This window comes from Lactuca virosa, chromosome 3, assembly GCF_052849685.1.
Source record: "Lactuca virosa cultivar CGN04683 chromosome 3, Lactuca_virosa_CGN04683_v6, whole genome shotgun sequence".
In the NCBI taxonomy this organism is placed as follows: domain Eukaryota; kingdom Viridiplantae; phylum Streptophyta; class Magnoliopsida; order Asterales; family Asteraceae; genus Lactuca; species Lactuca virosa.
The window spans coordinates 43,493,621-43,502,401 of NC_136428.1; positions in this window are offsets into that span (position 1 = coordinate 43,493,621).

Genomic DNA, 8,781 nt, shown 5'->3' on the forward strand with positions numbered 1-8,781 from the left:
GACAAGGAAGAAAATGCAATGCAGTTCATATGTGAGAGTTATGAGTGTTCAAAATTGAAAAAATATAAAACTTTGTGTTAGTACTAGCTTTTACTTGACTCGATAGTATCGTACCCGATAGCACTAAGAATCGAAAATTGAACATTTAAGGAACCGAATACTAAACCGATTAGATTTGATTAATGATACAAGGTTTTGCTCGATACAAACGGTATTCTTTGTCACCCATGGGCAGACGCAAGATCTCATACTAGGTGTGGCACGAAAAAAAATCGCCTATAGTGGCACAATTTCTATTACGTAGTCGCACATTTTTTTAAATAGTGACACAATAATAGAAAAAAAAAATCAAAAATTTTTGCACTACGTACACGGAAGTCAGGCTTTGTTGGTGCCACTGTGAGACACCAATAAGAACCGCCCATGTTGTCACCCCCACTTATATTGTAACATCCCAAAATTCAAGACCAAAAATTTCATTTTTAATTTAATTATTCATAAAACAGATTATTGAAAACATCATCAAGTGATCTCATTTCATAAAAACTCATAAGTCATATATCCCAAAAACATGTCATAAGATAAATAATGTCAGAGTACAAATCCCAAGAATCTCATGTGTGTGATGCGCTGTCATCATGTCGGCTCCTTTCCCTTCGAATAGGAAGTACCTGAAACCAAAACTGAAAACCGTAAGCATGAAGCTTAGTGAGTTCCCCCCATCATACCACATACCATACAATACACATATTGCCTAGCATATCCGGGTGTTGGCCTACCCCTTCGGTCTCTTTCAACCAGTAACTGTCTAGCATATCAGGGTGCTGCCCTACCCCTATCACATAAATCATAACAGATAGTGGCATACCAGACAATTATCACAAAGACAATCATCTCTGCTATAATCTCCTACTAGTGGGCCGACATTGGTGCCTTATACCCACTTCTACTGGAAGCAGTTTATGGGCCCCGAAATAGTCCATCAGACTGCTGAAAAGATAAAAGTGATTAGGGAAAGGATGTTTGCAGCTCAGGATCGTCAAAAGAGCTATGCTGAAAAGAAAAGACGATCGATGATATTCGAAGTTGGGGATTCGATTTTTCTTAAAGTCCCACCGTGGAAGGGACTTATAAGATTTGGGAAAAGAGGAAAGTTGAGTCCAAGGTTCATTGGACCGTTCAAAGTTTTTCAGAGGATTGGGAACCAAGATTACAAACTAGAACTACAATAAGAACTAGATGGTATTCATAATGTAGCACCCGATTCCTAGTACGTATTTAATTTCATTGAAATGTTACAATTTACTCTGGGACTAGGCGAGTTGGAGGCTCAACTCGTCGAGTAGACTCGACTTATGATCGGGGGTTTAAGTGACCTACTCGACGAGTCGGAAGACCGACTCGACGAGCAGGAGCTGTCTGGACAAAACCCTAATATTTAGGGTTTGCACCCTATTTAAACACTTTATCTCGTCCCAACCCAGCCTCCATCACCCTCCCAACTCAGAGAAACCCTAGATTGAAACCCTAAACCATTTTTGAGTGATTTTGAGCTCTTTTGTGCCTTTTTGTGTGTGTTTGAAGTTGAAGGAGAAGAAGAGAGCTTAGGAGATCAAGAGGAAGCTAGTAGATCCCAAGGTTTTGCTTCATTCTCAGTCCATTCAAGGTAAAAAGCTTGAACCTTGACCATCTATTTCCTAGATCTTGTTTTGGGGCTATTTCTCCACCTTTTCTAAGCTTTTGAGAAGCTATGTTCAGTTTTGCTTGTATATATGGGTTGTGCTTCAGATCTGGAACCATTGAGGGTTCCCATGGCATAAAGGTGCCAACTTTATGGCCATGGGAGACCCATGCATCATATAAACCCCATTTTATAGCCTTTTGAGACAAAAACCCCATGCATGGACATCAAGTTCGTAGCTTTACGTATAAAAGGGACCCTAGGAGGTTAGATCTATGATTGGGATGCATTAAGTCCCACTGAAATCGACTGTATAGTTTTGGACAAAGAGGGACTCAGCGAGTCGGGACGCTTTTTTCCCCCAAAGTGTCTCCTGGAAATGGTTTTGGTTGAGTGGAAGGAACACTCAGCCTGATAGCGGTTTGTTTTGGATCTGGAACTCATGGGACTCGATGAGTGTATGAACAGACTCGGCGAGTCCAAGGCAATCTCCCAACTTATGAAGACGGACTCGGCAAGTTAAAGAGGAACCCGGCGAGTCATAGACTGGACATCTTCTTATGGATGAAGATGAACTCGGTGAGTTCAAGAACGAACTCGGCGAGTCGGTTGAAGATTGTCCGATGTGTTGTTGAAGGCGAACTCGTCGAGCTCTTGCTAGACTCGACGGGTAAGGACGGGATTATGGCATTGTGTAGTCATGAGGACTCGGCGAGTCGAATCAACCAGATGTTGACTTTGACCAAAAGTTGACTTTGACCATGGGTATGACTTTGACATTGACTAGGATTGCGTGACCCTTGTAAGGGTTACGAGTATGAGTATGAGTTGATAACTTGGAAGAGTTGTCGTGTAGGGAGTAAGGAGTCGAGGAGAGTCGATTTCCACATCGAGATCAGTGCAGACACTACGCGACATTGAGGTGAGTTACCTTCCAGTAGAAGTGGGTCTACGGCCACTATGCCAGCCCACTAGTAGGAGTTGTTTGTTAGATGATTGTCTTCGTGATATTCATCTAGTTTTGCTACTACCTGATGTGAGTGTGTGCTAGCAAGATATGTTATATGTGATAGAGGTAGTAGGAGGGGATTAGTCCCCCAGTTCGGTTGTTAGGACCGAAGGGTAGGTCGGGCACCCTAGATATGACTGACAATATGTTTATGTGATATGATATTATGTGGTAGTAGTAGGAGGTGAAACAGTCCTCGTATTTCGGTTGTTAGGACCGAAGGGTAGGTCAGCACCCCAGAATGGCTTGACATGGGTTGGTCAGCACCCCAGAACGGCTTGACATGGGTAGGTCGGCACCCCAGAATAGTCGGACCGGTAGGTCGGGCACCCCAGAATTGCTCGACAGTATGTATGTTATGTGATTGTATGGTATGCGGTATGGGGGAACTCACTAAGCTTCGTGCTTACAGTTTTCAGTCTTGTTTCAGGTACCTCTTCGGCAAAGGGGAAGGAGTCGGCGCGGTAGCGGCACATCACACACATGCATGATTTCCGCACTATGGGATTTCTTGGGATTGTACTCTGATTTTTATTACTATTGATGATATGATTTTGAGACACATTGTTACAGTTTTATAAATTGACTTGACATTGGTAATGTTTTTGGTTAACCGTTTTATGAGTTACTTAATTGAAAATGAAATTTTTGGCCTTGAAAATTGGGATGTTACAAGTTGGTATCAGAGCCTTGGTTTGAGGGATTCGGGCACACTCCCGGGTGTGTCTGAACTCAAACGAAGGACTTGGTATGAAATTTTCAAAGGTAAAATCATTTTTTTATGAAAAGAAGTTTGAAAAGAGAAAAGAACTTTGAAAAAGAACTAGATGTGTGATGTGCGCGACCAGCTGAGCTCAAGTAAGTTTTCCCCAAGATACCCATACATGTTATGATATGATTATGAGAACTGCATGCTAGATTAGAGCTAAGGATCTAGAAGGATGCCTTATGTGCCTATTGTATGAGCTTGTAGACTTGCATGCTAGTACTGATCTGTCAGTGATAGGATAGCCTGTTTAGGTTATGCCTGATTGTATGAGCCTTTGGATTGTATGTTCAGATTCCTGATTAGAGGATAGAATGGTTTGAGTAGTATATGATGGTTGGATATTTCCATTGTTTGGATGTTGTTTGCTTTGTGCTTTGTGGGACTCTTAGTAATGTGAGCTAGCTATTAAGTGAATATGCTAAGTCACATGTGGCACATGCTGGATAATCTCAGAGTGATAGATTTGACCCTATTGTGCAGCTCTTGTTTGAGTCTAACCGTTCTAGGGATGGGTCTTTTACTCGAAGGATTATCTGATCTCTATTGCATGTGGCTATATTCATGAGGTAGCTAGTTAACAAGACTGGGAATCTTTCAGCAGCTGAGGACGAGTGGATTGGAGAGTACCCTAGGGTAAGCCTAGGACAAGATTGGAAAAGAGTGCAACAGTAATAGAAGGGACTTGATGAAGTCGAAGCAATCCTTGAGGAAAGTACGGATAGATATGGAAGGTAGTATGGGCCCGTACTACTGGAAGCAGAGGATCTGTACTCGAGTCAAGGAGGGCCGAGATAGAACCAAGAAACTTGTAGGGTGTATGATACCTCCCAAGATTAATTTATGATTCTGACAGTTATGTGTTATGTTTCAGAATGGTGATGATTACACGTCACGGAGGAGGAGGTTCAGGGTCAGGATCCGGTTCAGGATCAGGTTCGGGAGCAGGTACCGAGCCAGTTGATGAGGGACTACGTGAGTTCATTGCTTCTGAGATCACGAGAGGTATCCTTGAGTCGACCCCGGTGATTTTCGGGTCGATCAAGGAAGGGATCATTGAGTTGATGGAGGATCGCCTCAGGGCATTCAGGGGCGATATGGCATTCAGTCAGTCAGGATCACGCACACTGTCCTTCAAGGACTTCAGGAGCAGTGGTGCGCCGGATTTCCATGGGGCTAAGGACCCCATCGCAGCCAGGAGATGGATTGCAGACATTGAGTCTGCACAGTTGACGAGCTTCTGCCCTGAGGGGTCGAAGGTGCCATATGCTGCAGGTTGTTTGAGAGACCGGGCCATGGATTGGTGGGAGTCAGTTGGTGACTCGTTGGGAGCCTTGGCGATTGAGGCTATAACTTGGTCGGACTTTGTGACCAGTTTCAGGTCTGAGTTTGCACTATCTGTAGAGCTTCAGCAGCTGGCCAGGGAGTTTCTGGATATGAGGCAGACGACGGAGTCAGTGGCGAAGATTACCGCCAAGTTCCGGGAGAGGGCATTGTTGGTGCCCCAGTATGCGGGAGACGAGGAGATGCGGAAAACCCGCTATCATGATATGTTGAGGGCAGACATCCGGGAGCATGTCAGCTTCTCGGCATGCCCGACCCTGGATTCCATGATTGCCAGGGCGAAGGAGAGGGAGATAGACTTGGAGCACCTCAGGAAGAGGAATGCAGAGGAGGGATATGTTACTGGGGCTTTAGGGAAGAAGCCCAAGGGATCAGACACTAGGCCAAAGGGCCAGTCGGGTCAGGGCCGCTGCAGGAAATGCGGCAGGCCGCATGAGGGGGCTTGCAGGTTGGGATCGTCGGGCTGCTATAAGTGCGGCAAGACGGGGCACTTTGGTAGGGATTGTACTGCCCCTGCCCCCACCTTTCAGACATCATACCTGATTTGCTTTCATTGCAATCAGATGGGCCATAAAAAGGCCAATTGCCCTCAGTTGACAGCAGCAACGCCAGTGAAGGCGCCAACTCCAGCGACCCTGCGGATCACTGATGGTCGGGAGTGCAAGACAGAGGCTCCAGTGGGGAGGAGTCGGGCCTTCCAGTTGACTACCGAGGAGGCACGTGCCGCACCCGATGTCGTGACGGGTATGATTTCTTCTCCCTAGCTTTTATTTTATGTGTTTATGATATTGATGTGCCATGTGATATGTCTTGTTTAGGATCATTCCATGTGAACGATATCCCAGTTCAGGTGGTGTTTGATTCGGGTGCTACCCGATCATTTGTTTCTCTTGCGCTTAGCAAGCGGTTCCCTGAGTCTTCGGGCATGTTGGAATGCCCTCTAGAGGTCGAGATTGCAGATGACCGATCAGTACGAGCGTCGGCGGTTTTCAGGGTATGTGTTCTGAGGCTATTCGAGGAACGCTACCTGGTAGACTTGGTTCCCATTCCGTTGCGTGGGAACAAGGTGATTATAGGCATGGATTGGTTGAGCCCCAACGGGGCGGTGATCGACTGCACGCAGCAGTTGGTTCGGATCAGGACCCCGAGTGGGGGAGAGCTGGTGATTCAGGGCGAGAGGCCACAGCACGGACCATCACTATGTTCAGCAGCGAGGGCTAGGCGTTATCTTCAGCAGGGCTGCGCTGGGTATGTCGCCTATGTTATGGATACCCGAGAGACGGGCAAGGCATCGGTGAGCGATGTACCCGTGGTGCGAGATTACGCGGATGTATTCCCAGAGGAGCTGTCTGGGATACCTCCGGAGCGACAGGTGGAGTTCAGGATCAACCTAGTCCCTGGTGCGACACCTATAGCCAAGGCACCATATCGGTTGGCTCCTCCCGAGATGCAGGAGTTGTCTACGCAGCTGCAGGAGCTATTAGACAAAGGATTTATCAGGCCGAGTAGTTCGCCTTGGGGAGCCCCGATCCTGTTTGTCAAGAAGAAGGACGAGTCGCATTGCATGTGCATAGATTACCGGGAGCTGAACAAGGTAACGGTGAAGAACCGTTACCCACTTCCGAGGATAGATGATTTGTTCGACCAGCTTCAGGGAGCGTCTTGGTTTTCCAAGATAGACTTGCGGTCAGGATACCATCAGATGAGGGTCAGAGAGGACGATATACAGAAGACTGCTTTTCGGACTCGGTATGGCCACTACGAGTTCGTGGTGATGCCCTTCGGGCTCACCAATGCTCCTGCCGCGTTCATGGACCTCATGAACCGCGTGTGCAGACCGATGCAAGATTGGTATGTGATAGTTTTCATTGATGACATCTTGGTTTACTCCAAGACGCAGGAGCAGCATGAGGAGCACTTGCAAGAGGTGTTAGATACCCTGAGGAGGGAGAGCTTGTATGCCAAGTTCTCTAAGTGTGAGTTCTGGTCACGCGAGGTGCAGTTTCTTGGACACCTTGTCAACCAGAACGGGATATTGGTTGACCCGGCCAAAGTGGAGGCCGTGATGGGATGGGAAGTTCCGAAGTCTCCATCTGAGATTCGGAGTTTCCTCGGACTGGTAGGCTATTATCGGAGATTCGTTCAGGACTTCTCCAAAATAGTCGTACCCTTGACGCGACTGACGAAGAAAGTCGTTGTCTTTCGCTGGGGCCTGAGCATCATGCAACATTTGAGACGTTGAGACAGAGACTGTGCGAGGCGCCGATTCTCGCCCTGCCCGAGGGCATGGAGGATTTTGTGGTATATTGTGATGCGTCCATCTCGGGGTTGGGCACGGTATTGATGCAGAGATGGCACATTATCGCTTACGCTTCAAGGCAGCTGAAGCTTCATGAAGCAAACTACCCGACGCATGATTTGGAGTTGGGGGCGGTCGTCTTCGCCCTCAAGATTTGGCGACACTACCTCTATGGGGTCCGTTGTACCATCTACACGGACCACAAGAGTTTGAGGTATCTAATGGATCAGCCGAATCTGAACATGAGGCAGCGTCGGTGGTTATATGTGGTGAAGGATTACGATTGCAAGATCCTTTACCACCCGGGGAAGGCCAATGTCATGGCCGATGCACTTAGCCGCAAGGTAGCGCCGATCAGAGACATCTGCACGAGGATGACGGTGGTGACTCCTCTTTTGGAGCAGATCCGAGAGGCCCAGCAGGAGGCTATGAAGGAGGAACATCAAAAGAGTGAGCGTATTGTGGGACATATTTACTCCTTCGACTATGATAGTCGTGGGTTATTGACGCTACACCGCAGGATTTGTGCGCCAGGTTCTGATGGAGGAAGCGCACAAATCCCGATTCTCGATTCATCCCGGGGCGACGAAGATGTACAGGGATCTTCGACCCGATTACTGGTGGCCCTTCATGAAGCGGGACGTCACCTGGTACGTAGAGCGATGCTTGACCTGCAGGAAGGTCAAGGCTGAGCACCAGAGGCCACACGGCAAGATGCAGCCGCTAGACATTCCCATGTGGAAATGGGAAGATATTACTATGGACTTCATCACCAAGCTTCCCAGGACTGCACGGGGAGTGGATTCGATTTAGGTTATCGTGGATCAGTTGACTAAGAGTGCCCATTTCATACCGATGCAGGAGAGCATTTCGGCCGAGAAGTTGGCCGACATCTACATCCGAGAGGTAGTAGCTCGGCACGGAGTGCCAGTTTCGGTGATTTCGGACCGAGACGTGCGGTTTACTTCCAGGTTCTGGAAGAAGTTTCACGACGAGTTGGGTACTCGTCTGCATTTCAGCACAACGTTCCACCCGCAGACGGATGGTCAGAGCGAGCGGACCATCCAGACTTTGGAGGATATGTTGCGGGCCTGTGTTCTAGACTTCGGTGGTAGCTGGGATACATACCTTCCATTAGTTGAGTTATCCTACAACAACAGCTATCACGCGAGTATCGACCGTCCTCCCTTCGAGATGTTGTACCGAAGGAAGTGCAGGACCCCGATATGTTGGGGCGAAGTCGGACAGAGGGTCATGGGGAGCACCGAAGTGGTGCTCAAGACGACAGAGAGAATTCAACAGGTTAGGAGCAGGCTTCAGACTGCTCAGAGTCGGAAGAAAAGTTACGCCGACAAGCGCCTATCAGACCTGGAGTTCCAGGTCGGGGATATGTTCCTCCTGAAGGTGTCGCCTTGGAAAGGCGTCATCCGATTCAGGAAGCGAGGGAAGTTGGGCCCCAGATACATTGGACCTTTCCAGGTTGTAGCCCGGGTGGGAAAGGTGGCATATAGGTTGGACCTGCCAGCCGAACTCATTCAGATTCACAGTACGTTTCACGTCTCCCAGTTACGGAAGTGCCTGGTGTACGACTCGACAGTTGTACCCTTGGAGGATATTCAGGTGGATGACAGCCTGAATTACATCGACGGCCAGTAACGATCCTCGACAGGAAGTCGAAGGAC